Here is a 27800-nt window from a genome sequence, read left to right as displayed (position 1 = left end):
ACTGCAAACTGGGCATTATTGTCAAATATCTGTATGACACACACCCATTCATTACAGCAATAACTAATCCTCGTAACAAGAGGTGTATGGAAAAGGTTAAAATTAAAAGTGAAAAAGTGTAGTACTGCCACATTTGGTAAACAGTTCTTTACCTCAGTGTGCAGTATAGCCAATACTACACTCCAAAATGATAATGTAGTTAGGGATGTCTGAACCTAGGTCGATAATTCCCTCTCCTTCATTCATCAAGTAGTAGCAGTAGTCAGAAAATATGTTTAGTATAGCATATATCTGATAACTTGTCATCCAGGTCAAAAGAAGTTATTATCACTCTCTGTGCAGCACTGATTAGACTACCTATTGAGTACAATGCCCCTTTGGGATGCACCTTTCTGGATAAATTAAGCAACAAGAAAGGGTGTACGGGTTCCTAAACATGAAGTTGGCCTAAAAAAATTGTCCTAAATTCCCAATGCTAGGAAGAAAACCTTGAAGTACTCCCTCTGTATTCATTGTTTATAAATTCTTGTAGGATGACCTATATTTTGCATTAATCAGCATTAGGTGTACCATCCACCTTGACTTCCTTAATTATTACAAGTCTAATAACTCCACTAGTAACAGAACTAAGGACTAATATATCCAAAATAACATTATATACATAAATACAATGCAGTGGAGAGACAAATTTATTACCAACCCTGTATCCACTTCTAGGAGAGACTTCACCTGTAAGATAAACAAATGAATACCGTGAAATCCTTCAGTTTAAACCTAGATGATTAAATGGTTACCCACAAATTTACTCCAGGACTGAAGCAACTGCCTTTCATTTCCAGTGATCCTTTGATCATAATATAATACTTGTTCTGCACAGGAATTTGTTGTTGATGACTTAATGCAGTACAACTTCACGACAGGGCTTTGGTTTTGCAAGTGTTGTTACAAAGTGGTTGACATCATAATGTAGTACTAGATCAATACAGGGCTTTGGTATTACAGACTGATATCACAAACTGAGTTAGACATCATAATTCAGTACTAGTTTTGCACAGGGCTTTGTTGTTATGGAGTATTGTCACAAAATAACTTAGACATTTTATTTATTTACAATTTGTTGATCGGGTTAGCCACACTAGCCCAGTGGTCTCTTTTCATTGGAAACACAAGGTCGTATTTATACTTGACTAGGGGAAATTTGGCCAGGGAACCAGGAAACATTCAGCAAGTTGTAGGATGACCAGAGGAAGACTGAAAGGGAGATGGCAAGAAGTCTTGAAAGTAGTGATGAAGTAAAGATAACTACATAAATGATAAGTGGATTATCCAACAAAAATTATATGTTCATCAATTTGATCACTGCCGCAGTAGCCTTACCTATATGGGTTATATCCTGTCAAGGATATAACAGCCATCTTGCTTCCAAAGCTTCAGGGCACCTTCTACAAGCTCAAACCATTAGGCAGCTCAAGCTGAGCTGCCTAAGAGCACAGGTTTGAGCACCAAGCCTTTCAGAGCTTTCCTGCCATTGAAGAGAGTGCTCCTCTGTAGGCTTTCAATGATCAACAGTTGGCTTATGCTGTTACTTTGCTCAGCAGATAAGTTTGAGGAAAAAATCTTCCACATAAAAAAAAAAATATTGATCTAATGTTGTCTGTTTTCAACCAATTCAACATGTGAGTTGTTAAACCCTACTGGATCCAACTTCAGCACCGATTTTGAAGCTTCTTGGACTTCAGCACCAATTTTGCAGCTTCTTGGATCCAGTGCTCTGACGTCTCCTCTACCCACAATTCCTTCCACTCCACCTTAGCACTTCAGATATGGTTTGCTGCCTGAAGACTTCAGATGTATGCTACAAGGGCTCAACAAAAACTTTTATATCCTTTGGGTTATAACCCATTTTTTCTCCTCCCCACTAAGAGACTTGTCTCTCCAATGTTAGTTTAAAAAAGATTAATAATATAGTTGTAGATTTCTTAAGGTTAATGCTTAGGCAGTTATTATAGTACTACATTTTTCTAGCGCAGTTAGTATAGACTGAATAACAATTAGATTTTAGTGTGAAGTTTACACTTCTTAATATTATCAAGTTTAAAATGTTTTTTTTTCTTATTAGAAACAATTGATTCTTTCTGGGTGTTCTGCAGTGTGACTTTGTTTCTAGTGGTTATTCATTTTTTCTATCTTAACTGACATATTTATGTCTGATAGTCAGGGATTCAATATGTGTACTAAATTTGGGCACAAACATTCAAGATCCCCATTCATTATGTTTTCTCTGTTTGTTCACTGCCCATCTTGATAGTGAGTGCCAAAACTGTGCTTCTTTCAGTTCTAGAGCACTTCATACTAGGAAAGAAAAGATCATAGTCAAGGGCTTCTCCCACCACAGACAGGGTCTTCAACTTCAGCCAGATCTACTGCCTCTGCTTCCCACGCTAGGAAGCAGGACAAAACCAAACCTAAAGATAAACCAAAAGAAAAAGAAAAGTGTGAGTTTGAAAAGACAGATAGATGAGGACCAGAAAAGTACAGGATATGTTCTCTGAATTTGATGGTGTAGATTGGGCCATATCTGAAAACTCCTAGAAGGTCGGAGCTGACAGTGTCTCAGGTCCATCTCTCTTCTCCTCAGTCCTGTTTCTCTTTAGACCTGGTAAGCCCGAGGCTGCATTCACCTAAACCTCAAGAGTGGAGGTACTCAAGACTACCTTTGGTGGCTTCTTCTACCTGGTCATTCAGGAGCCTAACTGAACAAGATTTCAACATGATAATGTGGAAGTTTTTCAGAATGCAGATACAGCTTGGGTTTCTCTCAGTACCTTCCCCTGGGAACATACCAAGTATTGGTCCAACTACCCCTCCTATCATTTCTCTGGTCCCAGACCACACTTTGATCGGACTACCTTGGATCTGACTTGCCCCAGGGCTCCTTTGTCAGAGATGACAGTCTGATCTACTTCAATTCCAGCAGCTTCTCTTTCTGTTTCAACACCAATATGCTTGGATTGGGGAGGTACTTTGAGCCAAAGCCTTGGTGCCAGAGTTCCAGGGCTGAGTCAACACCACAGTTGTCAGAGCTGTCCCTCCCCCCTTGGGGCCTCTGCATTTGACAACTCGAATCTGAAACTGGCTTCAGGGTCAAGGCCTATTAACACGGATGTATCTCTTTCATCTTAGACTAGGAGGAGACCTCTGGAGCTAATTGCGACTTCAGCCTTTATGGCTTTTGATAGAGTTTTGGCTATACCAAAGGACAAGGTACTTCCATTCATCTGAGGTCCATCCAAACCCCAAAAGAATTCTACTACTTCTTCTTCCCATAGCTGTGTCAGGTAGGGACAGTCAGTACCACTGGCTTCAGAGATTCCATGGTATATTAGATCTCAGTCCGATATGAAACCTTCTGATCTCCCACCAGAACCAGTTCATAAGAAACAGATGTACAAGTGGAAAGCACAGAGACTCATCTTCAGAGTCTTTCACTGCAGACACGAATTTGGAGGAAGTTGAAGACTCCCTGATAACTCCCTCAAAAGACATCACTTTCGGTGAGATGCCTGAATTCATGAAACAGAGAGGGGAATGGTCCACCAAGAATCTTTCACTTAATGAATCCATGTTCTTGGAAGCCTTTGGTTCCATCTCAACATTGTCCTGAGTAGTACCACCTGTTGGCCCCCTTTTGATCTCATGACTCAGCAGGCATGAAAGGATCCTGATGTAGTGGGACCAATTCCCAAAAAAAATCAGACAGGATACTGGCACCCCCAAAAGACAGGAGGCATTGGAGCAATGGTCTACTGGTGGATGCTATGATGGTAGCAGCAGCAGTCACTAAAAAGGAATTGTTTGAAGAAATATCCTCGGTCCATCCTCCTAACACAGAGCCTAGGCGAATGGAAAGGTTTGGGAAATAGATATATACTTCAGCAAATTTTGCTCTCCAAGCACTGCACTATTTGGCCTATATTACTAGAATCCAGAGAGGCTTAAACCACAGAGCTTTCCAAGCCACTCTCGGGCATTCTGCAAGTGGACGCTCAGAAGGCTGTGGACTCCCAGCATTCTACCCTCCAGTCTACATAGAATGCAGCCACGTGACTGCTTTCCAATGCAGCTGATGGCATGACTAGGGCAGCAGGCAGTGATATCACCATATGTTGCCACACCTGATGAGTTTTTGCGAGTTCGTAGAAGGCTTTAAGACATACTTCATTAATTTTGGACCCAAGGTAAAAGACACACTAGCAAGAAGTCAACAAGATGGTAAAGCTCTTTCCACAGTGGGAATCTATTTTTCCACCTTTTCTAAGAATCAGAAAGCTGGAAAGAAGATGTGGTCCCAAAAATCACAGATATTTTATCACAGCACCCCTGGGGATAGACATTCGCATGGTAGAGGAGGTAACTCTAATGGAAGTAGCCCTAGAAGCAGAGGCAGACCACACTATCAGGGCTTCCTTGGTCCCTTCACTGAGAAGCCATATCAACACTCCTGAAGGGTTTCCTGAATGCCGCACTTTTGATGGTAGTTGGGGGCACTTATCCATGCACCCACAAGCCTGGTAAAATATAACAACAGATTCTTGGGTGCTAAATATAATTTCTGGAGGCTATTTAATTAACTTTTCACTTCCTCCAATAAAAAAGAAGAAGATTCCTGACATTCCGCCCAGTCAATAAGTTCTTGATGTTCCAACCAGTCTGTGGGAACCCTCAGCAGCAGAAGTTTCCAAGTTGCTAAAAAAAAGGAGTCATCCACCAGTCCCCAAAGTCCAATTACAGTCTGAAGTCTATTTGAGGTTCTATTTAGTATTTAAGAAAACAGGGGATGTCTGGCCCATTTTGGATTTGAGTCATCTAAATCAGTTTGTAAAACAGACACAATTCAAGATGGTTGCTATTCAGTCCATTTTACCTCTGTTGAGGATGGATGATTGGATGTGCTCAATAGATCTCCAGGATGCATACTATCATATATAGATAACAGAAGCGATCAAGGAGATTCCTCTGTTTCTGGCTGGGAGCCAATCACTATCAATTCAGAGTTGTGCTTTTTGGTCTCACCACAGCCCCCCAGGGTGTTTACTAAGATAATGGGAGTGGTTACAGTGTATCTACTCCTGTTAGGGATCCAAGTTTTCCCATATCTCGATGATTGGGTCTGTAAAAGGAAAAAACTTCAAAGACTAATGCACGTTAGGTTCAAGCAAGGCACCCTTTATTACTTGCAGCAAGGAGACAAAGCATGTAGGTACAGGATTTGTCTGGCTCTTTGGTGATCAGTATGTTATTCTTATACAGTTCTCTTCATGTCACACAGAAAATGTTACTATTCTATTGCTGACGTAGTTGGACACAGCTTTCTGTTTGTTTCACAGAAAATGTTACCAGACTTATTGCTGACATGGTCAGATTATTTGCTGTCTTGCAAAAACATTTTGAAAAAAAACAACCTGGCCTTGGGCTTATTTTAGCCCACCTTAACTTTTCAATTCTTCAGTTGTACAGTTCTAATACATGTGTTACATTTTGTCTAGATTCAATGTACATTTCTAGCTTTGGTACAAGTAATGCTGACTATGGTTTATACTTTCAAGCATCTATTGTTTTCTTTATCAAAGCTTCTAGCAGCTGCATATTTTCTCATGGCACAAGCAGAAATGAAATATCTCTTTGTTAAGTTTCATGACATTAGCAGAAATTAAATGTCTCTTGTTATTTTCATGACATTAGCAGAAATGAAATGTCTCTTGTTAAGTTTCTAATAGCTGTGCAGATTCCTGCAGTGTGAACAGAATAAATGTATTAACCCTTTTATACCTCAAATGCACTAAGCATGCATATTACTGTTATATATTTTTCTAACATTTCCCCCCTTTTAATACTTTTATTCTACTTTCAAGATAAGCATAAACAGTTTTTTTCTTCCCCTAACCTCTTCCTGCTCAGGATTTGCAGTTAAGAGAGTCATTCAGTTTAAGCTCATGAAAGCATTTTCAGTTTTTTAGCAATTCTTCAAGTTCAGCATCTTGGTATAAGGTTTCTGAAACTGAAATGTCTACAAAATTTTTAATCAGTCTTTTTATGCAGGGGATGCAGCAGCACACACATACCACCAGTAGGATTATTCCTACACAGATGGCAATCAGAATGTTCATCAGGATGCTGCCCCAACCCCCAAACAATTTCTGGAAAAAGTCTGTCAATGGATTTGGTCCTGGTTTGGTCATGGCTGACACCTGCTGAATCACCTCAAGATGGTTGTCTATCTCGTGTTTGTGGTCAGGAATATATGAACAGCACTCCTCCTGGATTAAAGCACACGTACCTCCTCTCGCCGCTAGGGTGAAGTCAAGAGCCATGCGATTTTGAAGCACCACTGTTCTCATGGCAGTAAATTCATCAGTCACCAATTCTAGGGCAAATAAAGGTTGCATTGCTCATTATTTCGAGAAGCTTAGACAATTTTCTCAGTTCCCAGATTGATTTTGTTGCTCCATATGCTGGCAGTACACCTGCCCACGATATAACAGTATCACTCAAGTCCATGTGTGACAGTCCATTGCTCCCTAAGCCCACAGCATGATGTTTTTTCCAGCGCGCATTGATTTGCCCCACTGGATTGACAGGCTTCTTGATTTCTCGAACATTCCGAATTTGTCCTTGAGGTAAAACTGCTGTATGTCGTATGGTCGGAACCAGGTACCCCAAAAAACAACAGGCCGGACCAATTCTCAGGTAGCCATTTATATGCTTTTTTACTGCATATAAAGTAACAATCTTCTACTTTAGTAGTAACTTTACTATACCCTGACTCTGCATGAAACATTTTTTTGTCGATTATGGACAGTTGCTTATAGAAGTCAGCATTATGTTTTACTTCTTCAATTGCCCTATGCATCAGTTCAACAAATGTATCATAGCTCGTGTTGCAATAGGATCTGATGTTATCAGGTTTAGTGTAGCATCTATAGGAAACAGTCACATTGCAATTGCTCCAACCCACCTTGACTCTATCATTCTTATAAAAACACACAGTTCCCTTCTGTCGAACAGACAAGTGCAATGCTACTTTATCTTGTGATGTGACATCTGATGTATCATGAATTAGGTTTTCCCAGGTCTTGTTGGCTCCTAGGGGAATTGAAGTTAACAGTAACCCCCCATATGCTGTTGGTAAAGCTGTGCAAATCCAGCAATTCAAAACATTGAAGGTTTCAGCATACACATATTTGATTGCCTGGTAAGTGTTAAAGTTCGGGTGCCACTCTGCACGCTTGTTCAGTTCAATTTGTGTGGCTGAGAAAAGGAATGGCCACAACAAAAAGATTATTGTCACCAGTACAGTCAACAGGATGGTTATGCAATACTTTTGTGGAAACAGTTGTTCTGCATTTCTGTTCTCTCTGTCTCTTCCAAGTAGGTGTATTTGGATCTTACTGGATTCCGTCATCTTTACTTTGGACACGTGCTCTTACTCTCTGCCCTAATAGGACCTTCACAACCGATGGTTTCTTCACTGGGGTTGAGATGGATCAGTCCTATTGATCTGACCCCCTTTGTAGCCAGACGTTGTGCTGAGGGCCCCGATGGAGAGGTAAGATTTTTGTCCAACTCAAAGTTCTTAACCAGCTTGCAGTATGTCAGGTGTATCCACGAAGCTCATTCTGCTATCTTGACTGCAGTGGGTGTCGAAAGAAGCACCTGGTGGGGACCTTCCCACCTTGGCGATGCCCAGTTTTTTCACTTGATGATTTTGATCCACACCCAGTTTCCTGGCATCACTGCCACTTCCGATGTTTCGGTTTGTTTTCTATCTGAAACAGAATTTGACTGCAGCAGATGTTTAGAACTCAACAACTTTTTCATATATTCATCTAGTGTAAAATCAGCTTCCTGGTCTGATGACATGAGAAGTTTCCACTGGGGTGTATAATAAGCCCTGCCAAATAGTTTTTCAAAAGGAGTCAATCCTTTTGCTATAGGGAAAGTTCTCATGCTCAACAGTGCCAGGGGTAAACAGTACAACCAAGTTTTTCCTGTCTCAGCTATTAATTTTCTCAATTTGTTTTTTAGTATACCATTATGCCTTTCAACTAGCCCTGCAGATTGCGGATGGTATGCACAATGATTTTTTTAAAGAAATACCAAAATGCTTACTCAACTGCTGTATGGTTTGATTTACAAAGTGTGTACCATTGTCACTGTAGATTCTTTCTGGAATACCAAACCTAGGAATGATTTCCTTGACAAGTACTTTTTGCCACTGTAGCTGCATCTGGATTTTTGGTTGGAAAGGCTTCCACCCATCTGGAAAACATATCTACAATGACAAGACAATACTTCTTATTTTCACATTTGTTCAGTTCTATGAAATCCATACAAATAGTGTGAAACGGATATGGTGGTGTGGGGAAACTCCCCTGCTTGGGCTTTATCGCCCCCTGTGCATGATGTTTGTTACAAATCTGACACATCAAACAAAATTTTTTAGAGTAGTTTGTAAATCCGTACATTGTGAACACTTGGTTCACCAACTGTACCATCCCCCCTGTTGGGACATGGCACTGCCGATGGCTCAACAATGCTGCATAGCAAAACAAATTAGAGAGTAGTATCGGTTTTCCCTCTCTAGAGATGTACCACCCCTTTTCGGGGATTTCTCCTTGTTTTATCCATCGCTGTTTTTCAACTTGCGTAGTGAGTGTCTGCATTGTTTTTAGCATATCTAGATCTAAAGTTTCAGTGGGTTGTAATTCCTCATTTAAAAGAAATACTTCTGTGGCTGCTTGTTTTGCAGCTGTATCAGATCTCGCATTACCTTTTGAAATCCTATCTTGTTGCTTGGTGTGAGCTGTGCATTTACAAATGGCTACTTTCTGAGGTAACTGAATAGATTCTAAAAGATCTAAAATAAACTGCGCATGATTTATAGGTTTTCCAGTAGATGTTATCATTCCCCGGTTTTTCCACTGTTGCGCAAAAACATGTACAGTAGAAAAAGCGTACTGGCTATCAGTAAAAATGTTTACACATTTACCCTTTGCTAAGGTACATGCCCGTGTCAGGGCAATCAATTCTGCTGCCTGTGCAGATAAGTTGTGTGGTAAAGGTTTTGCTTCTATAATCCCAGTATCAGAGACTACTGCATATCCTACTAGGTTCTGTCCTGCAGGACCCCTTTTGCACGAGCCATCCACGTAGTATGTCACCTCGGCATCATCCAAGGGGACATCCGTGAGATCTTTTCTAGGTAGTGTCGTTTGCTTAATTACCTGCAGGCAGCAGTGCGGCGTGCCATCTGCAGGGGTTGGGAGCAGAGTAGAAGGGTTTAAAGTCGTGGATTGTTCAATTGTCATATGAGGTTGGCTCAATAATATAGTCATACAGGAAAGATGCCTAGCAGGGTAAAGATATGCCACCTTTTCTTGTAGTAAAATAATCGCGACTGCATGAGGTACTCTCAAAGTGAGAGGGTGGAACAAGAATACTGAGGCTGAAGCCTGTACTGCCATTGCAGCTGCAACTACTGCTTGTACACAGTGGGGTAAGGACCGTGACACTGGGTCTAGTTGTGATGAGTAGTAAGCAATGGGGCATTGCTTATCCCCATGCTGCTGTGTTAGCACTGATGTCATGTAACTCTGCTTACAATCTACAGTTTGGAAAAAACGTTTATGGTAGTTTGGCAATCCCAGAACTAATGAGGGCGCTCTTAACTGCTTTAGTTTACAGAAGGCAGATTCTGCCTCTGGTGTCCATTGTAACAAATCCTGCGCTGCCATGGGCTTCTTATATATAAGGTCAGTCAGGTGCAGATTCCAAGGCATAGTTTGGAATCCAGTTCCAGCAAAAATTAGTTGTACCCAGGAAGGACATCATTTCCTTCTTGGTAGTGGGTTTTGGTGCTTGCAAAATTGCTATTTTTCTGTCCTCATCTAACGTTCTACCTTCCTTGGATATTACATATCCTAGGTATTTGACCTGTTTGTTCCAAAGCTGCAGTTTATTTTTATTTACCTTATGTCCCTCAGCAGCTAAAAATCGTAGAAGTGCTATGGTATCTTCTCTACAATCCTGCTGAGTGGGGGCCGCCAGCAAGATGTCACCAACATAAAGTAAAATCTGACTGCCTCTTGGTGGGGTGAATCCCTCCAAGTTGCTTGCCATTTCTTGTGAGAATATCGTTGGACTTTCAAAATATCCCTGTGGTAGTCTCGTATATATATATATATATACCTTTTTCCCCTGAAATGTAAATGCAAACCAATACTGGCTATCAGGGTATATCTGTATCGAAAAGAATGCGTTGCTGATGTCTACCACAGAAAAATACTTTTGTTGAGGTTTCAAATCATTCAACAGGGTGTGTGGGTCTGGCAGCGTGGGTGCCCTTGGTATTACTGCATCATTTACGGCTTGTAAATCCTGGACCATACGCCATTCTCCATTGGCCTTTATAACTGGAAATAAGGGTGTGTTACATGGTGAATCAGGAGATTCTACTAGTATCCCTTCTTTAAGTAAGGCAGCTATAATAGGCTTTATCCCTGCCTCTGCATCTTTTCTTAAGGGATACTCTCTTTTTTGTGGTCTGAATGCTGACTTTGGTGTGATAGTAACTGGTCCCGCTGTACGAATGAGTCCTACATCTGATTTCCCTGTTGACCCGAGAGTCTCTGGTATGTCTCGTAAGGCATTCTCTTCCTCCTTTAATAGGAGTGTCAATCAGCTGTCCTCGCTAGACTGCAAGTGCACAGCTGGGTTGGTTTGAGTTATCCAGTTCAACTTTTGTACTTGTGTTTCTCCCATCTCATGACTTTTTCTCCTAGGTCTGCCCATTCTATATTTCTGTTTTTGGTTAAGCTAACATGTGGTAATCGATTAGATTTATAAAGTGCAAAGAACTCCTGGGGCAATGAACAGCTGGCTACACTGTTCCCTTCTGTGTCCCAGTACAGGTTACGCAATATCAATCTGTTTGCATGATTCTTAAATAATTCTTGCTCATATTACTTATCAGGTCCTGGTGTGTTGCAGTAATACAGGGTAAAGTGCAACAGGTGTTGCTTATCAATGTCAAGGGAGGGGAACTTGCTGATGGCTAGGTTTATTAACTCTTTGGTCGCAGTCGCTGGACCAGTCGTAACCAAGTCCTGGCTGTACCAATAAAACATTTCACCCTCCGATTGCACTACAAATGTGTTAATTTGTCACTGTGCTTCCATACTCTGCATGGTTGGGACTACTGCTATACCAAATAGCTGCATGAGGTCTCTGCCCAAGAGGTTTACTGGGCATTTTGCAGAAACTACAATTTTGCTTCTTTGCGTCAATCCTGAAACTGGATCAGTTATTGCAATGTTACGGGAGAGAGGCTCCCGATACAGCTGTCCATTAGCTGCTTTGACCAGTATGTAATCAGGTGACTCTGTGTTTTCCGGCAGTTTGGAGGGGTGTATCAGGATTCGTGATGCCCCTGAGTCACACAAAAATTTGACCTCCCTCCCTTCTACCAAGAGTGTAACTTCTGGTTTCGTGTCTGCTAAATAGAACTCCAAGCTTAATAAAGTTAGGTCTAATATTTCATTTTCTTCATTGTCACTAACTTCCTGCACTTCCTCTACTCCCTCTATCACATTCTCATTTGTCCTTTCTTCGCTAGCCCCTAGTGATTCTTGACTACCATATAGTCAGTCCACACCCTCCTTGTCTTCCTTTGTTGCCTTCTTGTTTTTCTTGCAATCCCTTGCCAAATGTCCCTTTTTACCACATTTAAAACATTCTCCCCTTTTTTTCTGCCCTTCAAAGTCCTCTGATTGCTGATCAGATTGTTTGTTTCCCTGCATGTTTTTCTTGCCCTTTTCACCAGACTGTACTACATAAACTTCTGCTCCATCTGCTACAGAAAATACTTGAGCTTTCTTTTTGCTATTAAAATGCCTTTCGGCATGCCTAGCATATTCAAGTAATGATTGTAACCTGCTTGTACGATGGTCTACCATGTGTTTTGTAATACAACTGCTTATAGGCATACTACTGCCTTTTAAAAATGCATTCTTTAACTGCTGTTCATATGGGGAATCTTGTGTTTGATCTTCAGGAACCTGCATTCCACAGTGGTTATTAAAACATTCTAACAATCTGGCATAATACCGATCAGTTGTTTCACCTTCTTGTGGGTCTTTGTGCAGCGTCATAGGGATTCCAGTTCCCACTGATCATGTACCAATCTGGCCCTACAATTTGTCTATTTCTATTTTTTCTCTGTTTAGGTTATAACTCAACCTCATTCCTTGTAAATCTTCTGAGAATTTTCTAAAATTAACCTTTGGATGGGGAATTCCCTCAGTGGCTTTCCGGATATCTTCCAGAGTCCAAGGTCTGTACACTAAGATAGTTGGGTCCTAATTGTCTTGACCTGCCTGAGGATTGGGTACTTCTATAAGCGGGCATATTTTTTCTTCTTCACCTATAGATCGTGAATTCTTAACTATTTGCCATAGCTCGATACCTTCTTCTGAATTACCTGCCTTTGTTCAGGACCTGGTCCCGATGGGATCTCTAAATTTAGTCAGTTTTAATTTCACAATATCTATAACTTCAGTGACCACAGGATATAGTGGGGGTGGACTAACCTGTTCACTTGCTTCATATTCTGGTAAAGGAGGCGGAGGTGCTGATGCTATTACTAAGTTATTATCCTCCTTTTCTAAAAACATTGCTTTCAAATCTTTGGTTTTTTGTTCCCTACGGTTTACTTCCTCCAGCCACCTGTGTGCCTGAGGAATTCCTAATCGACGTTGCTTTTTTACCCGACCCTTGGAATCGTTTTTGAGCTGTTTGATAAGTTTGATAAGCGAGGATTTTTCTAATTTTCCGTCGAATTCGTATTTATTAACCCAGTTTGAGTAATATCTAATATTATTGGCGCGCTGCGACTGCATATATTTTGCGTCTTCCGTTAACGGCGGGTTTTGGGGTCTTTTTGTGCAATTATTACCCATTTTTTTACCCTTTGATTGTTACGTAACTTCTCTTAATTTTTAACGTGGTACCATGGATTTTGTTATAGTCTCTTCAGAATGACTGCCTACTTATTCTGTTTCTCCTGATCTATGACAAGACAATAATCTTTTTTGTCCCTGACTTGCAAGAAAAATACAATCTGACAAAAACAATACACATCTAGTCCCTGATCTAAAACAGAAAACAGAAAAAAATAGATTCACCTTACCTGAGCCTACGTGATTGATCACCGATTCGCGGAGACCTATCCTTCAGTCACAGATCAGAAAGTGGCTGGCCTCTTTTGAATGACAGTTCAGTCGGAGGACTTTCCATATAAGAAGAACCGATTTGGTTTCTTCCCCGTATGGTTTCAACCACCTGGCCATCTGATCCGAGGTGAAGAGAGGGTTCCGGTCCAAAGGACCAATCTGTAAAAGGAAAAACTTCAAAGACCAATGCACGTTAGGTTCAAGCAAGGCACCCTTTACTACTTGCAATGAGGAAACAAAGCATGTAGGTACAGGATTTGTCTGGCTCTTTGGTGATCAGTATGTTATTTTTATACAGTTCTCTTCATGTCACACAGAAAATGTTACTATTCTATTGCTGATGTAGTTGGACACAGCTTTCTGTATGTTTCACAGAAAATGTTACCAGACTTATTGCTGACATGGTCAGATTATTTGCTGTCTTGCAAAAACATTTTGAAAAAAACAACCTGGCCTTGGGCCTATTTTAGCCCACCTTAACTTTTCAATTCTTCAATTGTACAGTTCTAATACATGTGTTACATTTTGTCTAGATTCAAGGTACATTTCTAGCTTTGGTACAAGTAATGCTGACTATGGTTTATACTTTCAAGCATCTATTGTTTTCTTTATCAAAGCTTCTAGCAGCTGCATATTTTCTCATGGCACAAGCAGAAATGAAATATCTCTTTGTTAAGTTTCATGACATTAGCAGAAATGAAATGTCTCTTGTTATTTTTATGACATTAGCAGAAATGAAATGTCTCTTGTTAAGTTTCTAATAGCTGTGCAGATTCCTGCAGTGTGAACAGAATAAATGTATTAACCCTTTTAAACCTCGAATGCACTAAGCATGCATATTACTATTATATATTTTTCTAACAGGGTCCTAACTGCTACCTGCAAGGATCTGCTGTTGCATCATCTGGACCTTATGCTCCAAATAATGCAAAAGCTAGGGAATACAATCCATCTGACCAAAAGTCACCAAATCTTGACACAATAGCTACAATTCATCCTATGCCACCTGGACTCGGTACTACAGATTGCCAGTCTTCCCCACTCCGGAGTACTTTCTCTGCATCTCACAGCTACACAAGTACTTCATCAGTCTTCTCCTCCAGAAAGGCTGATGCCACTGCTTTTAGGTTTGATGGCCTCCATAATTTTAATGGTCCAGCTAGCCAGATTTCATATGAGAGTACTTCAATGGACTCGACAATCCAAACAGAACGAAAAACTTGTAAGGTAAACCAAATCCAGGTCCCAGATAAACGCAAGCCGAGAAACCAGCAGTATGTAGAAACAGCTCAAAAGTTTAATAATCCAGAAGACGAAAAAAATGCATAAAAGTTGTTTGACATAAAAACAAATCCACTACTAAGCGCTTTCACCCATTAATACATTCGGGCATCTTCAGAGTAGTGAAGTCACAAAGAAATCAACTACCTTAAATAAATTCAAAAAGTTCCCGCCATATAGGTAGACCAATCAAAACAAAATATACCTTATCAAAATGTTTAAGGTGGGATCAGTTCATAGTAAAAAACGTATACAAAAATATGAGTGTGTAAAAAACATACAATAGAAATATATATAAATATGCATATGTGCTAAATATTATATATAAGAAGCTCATCAAAAACATCAGTTTAAACAAAACTAGATCTATATTTTAAGATACTAGACAAGGATATAGACTCATTGATTCCAGGGGGTCTAGATGCATCTAATCTAAGTTGCCACAAAGTTTCTCGAACTTCGAGCAAAATCTTAAAATTACCCTCTCTATCATTGTCGGGTATTCTGTCGACAACAAAAAATAAAAAATTCTTAAAATTCTCATGCTTGACACTGTGCATGTAGAGAGCATTACTTGAACTCTTGTTCCTAATGTCCCTTAGGTGTTCAAGAATTCTTACCCTAAGTTTCCTAATGGTCTTACCTACATAAAATGTAGGACAACTAAGACATGTAGCGATATAGACCACTCTCCTGGTATTGCAATTACAATACCCTGGACATTTAATAGATCTGTGAAAGTTCTGAACTACCACATAAGGACCATTATTAATGTACCTACATACACTACACGACCCACATTTATTCATTTTAGAGTTTCCATAAGGTCCATTCTTAGAACTTTCCCTTTCCATCAACTCTTTCAAATTCATCCCTCTACTAAATGTAAAAAGCGGCAAGATACCAGCAACTTGCTTAGTGTCATTATCCATAGTATATTGCCATGTTTCTCTTAAAAGTTTTGCCACTCTATCAGCGTACCCGTTAAAGGGTAATATCATAGCTCTTTTAAAATTATCAAACTCAATAGGAGAAGTACTATTGACAAGCCTATTGGTCTCTTTAATTAATCCGCCTAACAGGATAGGTCTAAAGACTAAATGTCTTTTACCAACAACCTCATTTTTGATGTTGATCAAAAAATCAAGAGGATAACCTCTATCTAAAAACATGTCTACTAAGCTCTTAATTTCCAAGTCATATTTGGCATCTTCACTAATTAGCCTAGAGAGCCTGACCATCTGTCTCTTCACAACATTCTTTTTTTGAAGATTCACATCACGCAAGTCTGCAGTGAACACATCTCTTGGTGAATAAAATCTCCTTCAGTGACAAAAGGATACCCATTCCATATAGATCCACCTGTGGCTGTAGTAACCACAGTTGCCTCCCTTCTGGGGGGGGGGGCATTTCAGAGGTAGAATGATCCAAAGTACTTGATCACATCTAGAGATCAATCTTCACATCAGTATCTTGGAGATGAGGGCAGTCCTCCTAGCATTGCAGTTATTACAGGATGTTTTCCAAAGAGTGTGACAACATGGTGGTAGTAGGGGTGCAACAAAACAGGAAGAAACCTGCTGCTATCACCTTTGTCGAGAGGCCATGATAATTTTGCAATGGGCAATGTCTTCACACTGTTTTCTAATAGCAATGTATATACTGGGGACATCCAATGTACTAGTGGACAAACTGAGCAGAACTATTGTAATGCCTCATGAGTGGTCCCTCAATCCAGCAGTGACAACCTCAATATTTTGTCACTGTGGTCAACCCTGCTGCAGATTCTTTGCATCCCACCTAAACAAGCACAGCAGTTATTTTGCCCTGATCACTCCACAGGTACAGTCACTGAGGGATGCTGTAGTTCACAACTGGCCCCAGGTCCCCTTTATGATTTTCTCCCATTGCTGTTAATGAACAAATTCATCCAGAAAGCAAGAGAGTGCAAGACCAGAGTGATCTGCATTGGTCGTTTCTGGCCAGAAAAATGTAGCTTCCTTTCCTTGGGCCTCTACTAGTACATCCTCAATAGACATTGGATCAGTATCCAAACCTATTAACCTTTCCTACTGGATTGCCTCTTCCAGACCAATGTTCATTGAAATTAGCTGCTTGGTTCCTCCAGTTCGAACTTTAGGCATTTCACCCTCAATAAAACAATCCACAAAAAATATCTGCCATACCAAATATCAGACATTTTCCATTTGGGCTATGTCAAAAGGATTTAAGGCCCTTATTTAAACATGATTAGAAGTTATATCAAAGACACAGGTGACTTTTTGGGTAAATTGCATACATGGTTTGCAACACATGACATCAACTCTTTTACTTTTGTTACACTAGATGTCATATCTTTATTTACAGTCATCCCAAATAACTTTGGAGTACAGGCTATTATGACTTTTTTATGTTCTAATACAGATTTTTCAGCAAGAAAGATAGAAACTTTGTTTACTACTAGAGCTTGTATTGGAAAATAATGTTTTTATATTTGAACAGCAATTGTACCATCAGCTATATGGAGTGGCGATGGGAACATTGGTTGCTAATACATACGCTAACCTGACATTAAATCATTGGGAATTAGAATATGTGTTTGGTGAGAAGAATCCCTTTAGGAACTATATTGGTTTCTATTCACATTTTGTGGATGACATTTTTTTTTAATTCAGGTAGGTGAATGTGAAGATCTTACCTCCTTTGTGAACTATTTAGAAACAACTACCAACTTTTTGAAGTTTAAAATGAACCATTCTGTAGATAGTATCACCTTTTTAGACATTATATTGAAAAAAGGGGGTGATACCATAGATACCAGCATCTATAAGAAAGATGTTCAAGCTAATTGATTCCTACACACAAGAAGTATGCATCCCAAGTACATATTTAGAGGTATAGTAACCAGTCAGTATTTTAGGCCTAGTAAACTTAACACCAAAGATAATAAATATGAAGAACAATTAAATGAGATGTATAAAGATTTTAAATCTAGGAATTATGATGAAGGTCTCTTACAAAATCTGAGAGATTATGTAGTAAAAGAGAGAGAAGGTCTGGCCAAACCCTATTTTAAAGTAGGAGGATATCAGTGCAGTAGAAGGAATATGACATCAAATAGGGATGACTGTCTTAGATATGTCACAACATACAATTTGAGGACTACATCAGTAACTAATATTATCAGAAGAAATTAGTCTATTTTATGTGCTCAACCTGAAATAGCTAGTGTGGCAGGACAGGTTCCACACTTTTCATTTAGAAAACAGAGAAATTTAAAGCAGCAATTATGTTATAAAGAGATGAACTTTTATAAGAATCCCAAACATACCTCTAAAGTTGGTACCAAACCTTGTTATAATTGTGTAAATTGTAGATATTTTAAAACTGAGACATTTGAAATAAAATATACAGCCACTTGTGTGACAGAATGTATAGTTCACTTAGCCACATGCTCACTGTGCACTACCTTTTATGTGGATAAGTGTAGCAGAAGGCTTAAATATCATATTACTGAGCATATGTCAGGCATAAAGAGACATATGTTAAGTAATGCCTCAGTGAAACATCGTTTTGATAGGGGTACAAACCATATATTCCATTTTAGAGTGTTACATGTAGTCCAAGTAAATGTGAGGGGGGGGGGTGACTTGAACAACAGACTGGAAGTAGCAGAATATACGTGGATACTTAAGTTGAATACTGATAAAGAGCCTGGTCTAAATGGAACTGTCAGCTTGAAACCAGTTTTGAAACAAAATCAAATGTGTCTTTAAACCTTGGATAGGGTTAACTCAGCTAATTGCTGGTTTGATTAATAGTGTGTTTTTATTGGTGAGCTGTGTCTTTTATAATTGCATTTAAACTTGTGCTTCTGTTTTAACATTTTATTACACACTGAAGAAGGGAGTTATACCCGAAAGCTTTGTGTTCTTAAATATGCTATTATTATTTTATTTATTTATTATTTATTTTACATTTGTTTACCGGGAAAGGCCGACTGGATATATGTCCATTTTCAGCGGAGGCCCAGGGAGAAAAGCTCCAGAAAGCAGAGTATAAATACATTAGGAACAATAGAAACATTTAGAGATAAGTATAATATGCAGTTTTCAGTAGGGTGACAAACATGGATAAAACATAGTAGACAACATCAAAATCATATTAAAGATTCTACACTGTGACATTGCTGGTTTGTTTTTTCTTGGTGAAGAGTTTTATGACAGAAATGTCCCAGCTCTCCTGAGAGGAGATTTTAATGATATAGAGGATTCCATTATGAAAAGATTAAATCCCAAGGCAGAAAAAAACATTTCAGGGCATTAAAAGGTTTTGCAGATAAAATCTATGAAGATCTGAATTATGTGACACAGCCCCCCCCCCCCTGGAAAATACTAAATGAAGGGGATCATTGCAGCAGCTCAAAGTGATAGAACTATTAGTTGTTGTTGTGTCTTTCGGCTTTTTCCCGGTTAGGGGTCACCACAGCGGAACTCCGGTCCGCTAATGACTGGCAGTAGATTTTTACATGCCGAGTTGCTGGCCCTGATGCACAACCTTCAACGAAGGTACGCCCATTCACGCATGTCTCCACACAGAAGACGCTCTAGCTGAGAATCGAACAGATAACGTCTTACTGTGAGGCGACAACGCTACCGCAGCACCACAGAGCTATTAGTACTTATTTAAAATGTGTTGCGTTACAGACAGAGATGGCTAGTGAAGAATCTAGAAAGTTATTAATGAACTAGCTTAAGTACTTACTTAAAAAGTGTTGCTTTATAGACAGGGACTGCTAACGAAGAATCTAGCAAGTTATTAATGAACCACCTTAAGATGCCAAAGATAATATAACTGCAATTAAAATGACATATTATTTAGCCACCTCGCCTTGAGATGCTAACGTAAATAAGTAATAATGATTTCTCATCTAAACTGGTCATGAAGAAGGACCACTCTGGATCAAAAGAAAACATGACTTCCTATCTTCAAAAGTTAAATCTGCCCACTGCAATCTCAACACATGAAGACCAGCTATGGAAACCCATTTTAATTGATGAGGTCCATTCAGCTATTAAAAGCAAAGACAAGGGTAAAGCTTCTGGTCCTGAAAAGATAAATCCTTGTGTGCAAAATTCTTTGAAAGACTCTGGGCTAGATTCATTAATGCCTACACTAACCCCCAGATTCAGTAATCTTCCATGCAGGACTAGCTTAGCCCTGCATGGAAGCGATCATTTAGGAGCAGCATGGCAGCATGCTATACATATTAATGAAGGCACGCGGCCTGAGCTCCTAAATGGACATGGAGTGTGGATGAGTGCAGGGGGCGTGTCTGAGAGCAGAGCTCTCACAATATACACACTTCTGCAATCAAGAACTGCAGTTTAGCAATAACAATGAGTGAGACTGCTCATAGGGCGTTGCATGCATACCCCCAGCAACCCCCCCCCCCAAGTTTATAAGAGCAATAGTTAAAATATAATAATATAAACAAGTTACATTTTTTTTATCAAACAGATAAAATTTAACCGTAGGTGCTCGGGTTTGCCCATTGTTTAGCTACGTATACCGCAGCTTAAATGGCACAAGAAGATAAATATCAAGATATATGCAAATGAAACAGTACTGCAATAGTGCAGTGGTCAGAGCATTTGCCTTACGAGCAGTCATTCCCAGTTCGAGTCTCACTCCAGTACATTGCATTTCCCATGTCAAATCACTTTATGAACAATATTTTTTGTTGCATAACCTACTAAATAACATATATTTGTGAACTGGTGCACTGCATTAAATGCAGATGTGAGGTGTCATTGTAATAATGTTGTAAAATCCACAGATAAACACAAGTGCCCCCTACAGTATATGTACACATGAATCAGGGATACAAATTGAAGGTATAATGTCTAATGAATGATAAATCCATAGAGTGGCCAAATCCACCACCTTCCCAAGAACCATTTTACATTTCTGTCTAAATTACTGTGGGGGTAAGCGGGAGTAAGCACTATTAAGCAGTAGTAAGCGGGAGTATGCATATTTAAGCAGTAGTAAGTGGGTTTAAGCCTGTTTGTGTGAGGGTAAGTGATGGGCACACAGGTTAAGCAATATTGAAGTTAACTCTCTGTAAGCATATTTATCTGGAGGTTAGCATTGCTTACCTTTGCTCAAACCTGCACAAACCCGCTTAAAATTGCTTAAAAGTGCCTTACTCACTCTGTATGCAACAGCCGCTGTTCTGCCCAGCAAAAAAATAAATAGCCCTTGCAGGTCTTGAACCCAGGACCCTATACACTATAGTCACAGTAGTTAACCAGTAAGCCATCACAGCAGTACATAAGACTGAGGTATCACCAAACAGGTCCTCACTATAGGAATATTAAACTTAACATGTGAAAGGAATCTATATACAGTTTTATGTTGTATAACCTACTACATAACATAAATATGTGAACTGGAGTACTGCATTAAGTCCAAATAAACACAAGGACCCCATACAGTGTACGTACACATGAATTATGGATACCAAACACATATATAACATGTAATGAATAATAAATCAATGCCAAACAGCAAATAGTATGCAAATTACAAATTAAGCAACGCTAAGCTTTGCACAGCCCTGCTTACTAGGTGTAAGCAATATGTAGGCCAGCTAAATCAGTTTGCCTATTGGTATACCCCTTTAAGCAATTCCAACCTTAGGTAAGCAGGTTTGCCCATAACTTAGCATTTTCAAAACTGTCCAATCATGGTAAAGTGTGGGAAATTGGCCCTATTTAACCCAACAGACGGGAATACATCTCATAACTGGTTGCAGCTTCCTCCTGTACGCACTATGACCAGTGTGGGAGAGGGAGTGTGCTTTCAGGTGCAGTGCTGGGGCATCCAGGAGCCCAAAGTCATGGCAGGACTCCTTGTTAAAGACCATGAACAGAGACTACTGCAGGGCCAGTACCAGGGTTCCCAATATAAAGTGGAATCTTTTGACCGTCTCACTCATGACCTCACCAGTGCTACTGGCATACCTCGAACTGCTGAGCAGGTCAGGCATCACTATGCCAACCTGAAGCAGAGAAAGAGGGAGCTCTTGGATCAGTGGATCCAAGAGGCTAGGCGAACGGGGGATGTCCCAGCCATGTGTAAGTATCAGTACACTACCTGTTTAATAATTGCCATCTCATGTATATTATGGATAGATATGGCTAAATATTCCTCTTATGTCTTTGACAGTGGCAGATGAGTGGGCTGTGAACTGGGAAGCCCATGCCTGTAGACTGTAGAGGTTGAGTCGCTAGGCAGGTTAGTAATACTACTGCATGTACTGCCATAAGAAATAAATCTAAAGGTAGTAGAAAGTGAATTGCCAGTATAAAACCTGTATTATTTAAGGCATGTACTGAATACACCAGACAATATGGCAGGAAGAGTCTCATATAGGTTGCATGTAAATAAAAGGTTAAAAGCCTGACAATAAAGGTCTAACTGCTGGACTGACTGTGTTTACTTTCGTATCATATGGTAATGTAGTGTTGCAATCTTTTAATAGTACTGTTGTATTAAGCACTGTTACCCACACTGTGCTACATAGCTTGTGTGTTAGGCCCGGCAAGCCAGCACGTAAAAATCTACTGCCAATCATTAGCGGACCGGAGTTCCGCTGTGGTGACCCCTAACTGGGAAAAGCCGAAAGACACAACAACAACAACCCACACTGTGCTACATAAATAAAATGTGTAGGAATGTCCTTATATGACTGTTGCAATCACAAGAGGACATATTGTAAAACTGAGAGAGACCTAGACAGAAAAAAGTGAAAAGAGACAATATAATCCAAACAGCACACTCAACTGAGACGTGAACTGTTATATTTTTAGCACAAACAGCCATGGTTTGAATCCGTAAGCTGTATGCTGAATCATACCCCACAACTGTACAGATATGTCCAGAATGTCCAGTTAATTGGCCCATATCCGCTGCCTGTCCCCCTGGCAAATCAGTGGGATGACCCCAGGCATTTAGACAGCAAATAATGACATACAACTGATTGTCAGACATCTCTAAGAACAAACCTGTCACTCTAGCAAATCCTCAAAATGTTATGAGAGTAATAAGCAAAGTATGTCCCATCTCCACCCCCATGTTGTGAAGCTGTGAACAGAGTGTGTGCAGTAACAGAGTGAGACGTATGTGCATACTAATAATAATGTGGAATCTGTTAATGTGTGGCAACATTCAGGTAGTGCTAACAAACATTCCTCCCACAGGTAAGTCAGATACAAAAACTGCGCCTAGAAATGAAAGATTGAAATCCTGGACTGGTACTGTTTACCCTGGTATTGTTTGGCATTGTTAGTGTTGCAGTTGCTCTGAATAATAAGGTATTACTCATCACTGTCATTCACACTGTGCTACATAATAAAACTGTCTAGGAAACCCTGTATAAGAGTGTTGTAATTACAAGGTCAGATTGTAAAACCACTGGAGACTTATAGACAGAAATCAGAGAAGAGATACACAGCAATATCTATATAGCACACTCAACTGTGATGTACACTGTACTTTTTAGCAGACACAGCCATGGTTCAAATCCTGGGAGTGGTAGTAAGCTGCATGCAGAATCATACCCCACAAGTGAACAGAGTTGTCCAGGATGTCCAGTTAAGTGGCCCATATCTGCTGGCTGTTCCCCCATACTCCTGGCATATCAGTGTGCTAATCTCTGACATGTAGGCAGCATTTAATGTCATATAACTGACTGTCAGGTCTGTACATATTTGAAAAATGTCTATGAAAACAAACCTGTCATTGTACAACTCACCAAAGGTTTATGAGTGCAATAGTCAAAATATGTCCCGGTTTCACCTGCATGCTGTCAAACATACTCAGAGTGTGTGCAATAAGAGATGGACAGGTATGTGCATAACATTAAGATGTAATCTGAGAATATGTGTAGAAGCAGTCAGGAAGTGTTAGCAAACAATACCTCCACAGGTATACCAGGTAAGAGGTATCTACTGCAGGTAAAACTCAGTTCATGTATATGGTTGTCTGCATCCATACCCCTGTCCAAACTAAGGCCATAGGGTAATGTAATAATAACTCTAAGGTACAGACCACAGCACTGACTAGGAAAGTAATGAGAACTACAGGGATATACAAGTTAATTGACATCTTTCTCTCTCCCCCCCCACCATATCTGCAACAATAAACTAAATACACAATTCAATTGGTATGTGCTCTGTTTAATTTACTGTTGGGACATATGTCCTATTGTTTGATAAATATTTAAATTTGTTTCTATGCTTGTGCCATGTTGAAATACTCCCACATTGGTGGCATGCTGCCATCAGTGTACCTGCATGCTGTTGTAATGGCCACTGTGGTTCCATATATGCACGCGTTCTGTTTGCTATGCAGCTGTTCCATATCTGGTGTTTCAGGTTAATGGGAATATGTATGCATGCTGTTATACCTAATCCTGGAATGTGTTGACTATTACTAACCCACATATGTTGTAAAATTGAAACACCATAGCACGTTTGGGAAGGCCAGTCCCAGAGGACACACCTCTCCTACCTCATCTGGCCGTGGCATCGGGCATCAGTACATCTGGGGCCCAACCCAGGACCTCCTCGTCCACTGGTCCTGCACCACCTTCGGGTGGAACTGCCTTAGAGGATGGGGCTTACCCTCCTCCCGGAGCGGGCGTGGACAGGACACTGTCACCAGGTCCAGGGAGTGATGTGTAGCAAGCTCCGCAGGGAGTTTGGAGTTCTGCTATGCCAGCTTGAGGGCCATGTGGTGCAACTAGAGGGTCAGCCTTGCCCTCCTACTTAGCCCCCAGCACAGCCATTTTTGGGGCTGTGAAGGTGCAGTGGTGACTGCCCATGGGTAGGGACCTCAGTCCCACTGTTTCCACTAGGGGGCTAACGGGCTTCCGACTTCCAAACAACCGTCTATCCAAGGTGTTTACTCCCATGTGTCATATACCACCCCTGTATGCTGTCTTGTTTGTCTTGTCTGTTATCCTACCCAATCTACCTCCCAAAATATACCTACTATCCCTCCCCAACATCCCACTCTCACCTTAAAAAAAAAGGGCAATCTGTTCCCAAAAAAAATCTCACCCCATACATAGCTGGCCATTTCACACACGTGTCCACTGGACACATGTAATCTGGTCTAACTGGCTTCACAACATATTATTGTTGTCTCACCCCTCTCTCAGGGGTATGAGTGTCCAAATCTACCTCCAAATCAGTGTATAAGCACAGCTGTTGCTGTAGAAGAAATGGGCAGCTATTGACCTTCCCTACACCCATCTTGTACATCCCTAGCTATTTTCCCTACTGTCTTTCCCTCTTTGTGCCCCTTTTCTATAGATATAAAAGAGAACATAACAAATACATATATGACCAAAGGCACTGTTAATGGGGGTGAGGGGGCCCAAGCTAAATACCATAGGGAATGTACAATGAGGAAGCAATAAACATCCCAAAGATACATACACACACACATATATGCAGATACATACATATATATATATATATATATATATATATATATATATATATATATATATATATACATACACATATATATATAGATATATATGTAACTACACATACACACACATAGACATGTATAGGAAGATACATATTTATAGGGTGCACAGCATATTGAACAGCCAGTATTCCTACAGTTGCCACCTTTTCAAATGGACAGTGTATGAGTCACTCATACAAAAGACAATTGTTGCCTGTAACATATACCCACAGAGAAGTCAAAGGATATGACACCACATACACAGATTTGCATACATAAGAATGTTTTATTTGTGTACTATTACAGTTGTACATGCCATGTCATATAGCCGTTAGGTCTTTGAAATACATACTAACTGATTAATGCAACTCTCAGATCATTTTATACAGTAATCCGAAAGCATAGCATACGTCGCCGTCCAGGCCAAGGCCTTCAAGTAGTACAACAGTAAAGACAGACTGGGCCAGAGGATAACAATCAATCAACAGTAAGTAATGTAGATGTATAGTCCAGCAGCCTCTAATTACACTCTGTACTCAATCTCTACAGGGAAAAGACTTAAGATGACACAATGGGATGTATCTGTTACATAACAATGCATAACTGAAAACATCAGAATCACATTGAAAAACAGAACAGTCTGTGTGGCAGTAAGTACTAGGCCACCAATGTTCCCAATGTGAAATGCATGGTAATGTACAGCCATATACCTTAAGGTGGCTTACTACTGATATTCCTCACATGTAACAGCCTAGGTTATATATGGTGCATACCCCTCACCCATAGACTGACGTACAGGGGTACATAACACTGTTACATACACTGACCTCTGGACTGCAGAAGGGCACATGTGTTTTGTGCAGCTGAAGCCCACATACATATATATATATATATGGACCCTAACCCACAATATGTGTGGGGGACACAACAGCACTGGAATGATGGCAGGAATGGCAGCATGACATAATCACAGGCCACTACATAACAACCCCTTACTGCATGTCATATAAAAGTCATGTATGTAGGTGGAGGACATAGGCCGGAACAGAGGCTCATATGTGAAATAGTGTTGTCATATACTGAGTAAGTTGCTGGTGTTATAGGATAGTCTGCGTAGGTTCATAGGTGGGTTCTAGGCTATCTGCCCGAAGGCATTTATAAGCCTAGCCAGAATGTGTTGGCTTTCACCGCCCCCTTAGATTAGTTTCTTGTGTCTCTGTCTAGCAGAGCCACTGAAGTGATCCCCGAGGAAAACTTTAATTTCCCATCCACTTGTCAAGGTTTCTTTTGAAGAGTGTTAGCGAGGAGCTCTGCCTAATGTAGATTGGGATCTTGCTCCAAAGCATGGAAAGTCTCTGGGAAAGGAATCTATCCCTCCAGCAAGTCCTATTTATTGTTGTGGTGAGGTTTAGATCCCTAGAGCATGTGGCTCGAGGGGAATAAGGTTTTCTTTAGTTGGAGCAAGTCCATCAATTCTGGGTTGGATATGGCCTTGTATGTCGGATCACCTCTGAGTAGGCAGTATGCAACCGAGTACAACTGGAGTTTCTTCAGTCGAGCTGCATAGGGTACCTGTTTGAGGCCAGTGATCCTCTTGGTGAGGTACTTCTGTGGTCTTTCCAGCTGTTGCAGGTGTCTTGTAAGGTACATCCCAAATGGGGCATTGTACTCTATGATGGGTCTGATGAGTGATGAGTAGAGGGGCATAATGACCTCTTTTGATCTGGATGCGAACCCTTTTGTGATTAGATGGGCCATGTAGAAGGATTTTCTAACCACTTTCGCAATGTGATTATCAAAGTTGAGATTACTATCTACTTGGGTCCCCAGATCCCTTATTACGTCTTCCGTATTTAGGGGACTACCACCTATGTGGTAGTTTGTGGGTACTTTGTTTTTTCCAAAAGGGATGACTATGCACTTTTTGGCATTTAGCTTGAGGCCATGATTTTGACACCAGGTATCCGTCTCAGTGAGACCCTTTTGGAGGATGTCTGTGTCAGCCAGAGAGTCAATTATAGCCCCTAGTTTGCGGTTGTCTGCAAACTTGGTCAGCCATAGTCCTCCTGTGCTTGCCTGTACCTCTGAGAAGTATATGCCGAACAGGAGGGGTACTAGGACTGAGCCCTGGGGAATGCCACTTGTTTAGAGATGGACCTAGCTCCCACAACTCTCACCATGTGGGTTCTGTTCGTGAGCCAGTTGGCAACCCATCTTGTGACGTAGGGGTTTATTTTCAGGCTGGTGAGCTTGTGTATAATACCAGAATGGAGAATGGTGTTGAAGGCCTTAGCGAGGTCTAGGTCGCCTGTCTATAGCCTTGGTAACTGTCTCAAAGAAGTCCACCAGGTTTAGAAGGCATGATCTGCCCTTAACAAAGCCAAACTGGGTAGGGTCCAGTGTTTGGAGGTTCCCATTGTCTCTATTAATGAGTTCCATGATAATGCACTCCATAGCCTTGCAGACCAAGCTAGTCAGGCTTATAGGGCGATAGTTCCTGGGGTCTGTTGTGACTCCACCTTTGTGAAGTGGAATAACCGTTGCTGTGCTCCACTCTATGGGTATGCAGCCTGTGGAGAGGCTGAGTTTGAACAGTGTGTTTAGGTGAGGGGTTAGTTCATCTTTGAGCTCATGTAGGATGCTGCCTGGGACACCATCCGGTCCCATTGATGCTGTGTTTTT

Source organism: Protopterus annectens, chromosome 8.part0, assembly GCF_019279795.1.
Source record: "Protopterus annectens isolate FY-2018-M chromosome 8.part0, PAN1.0, whole genome shotgun sequence".
Lineage (NCBI taxonomy): Eukaryota > Metazoa > Chordata > Ceratodontiformes > Protopteridae > Protopterus > Protopterus annectens.
This window is presented reverse-complemented; position numbering follows the sequence as displayed.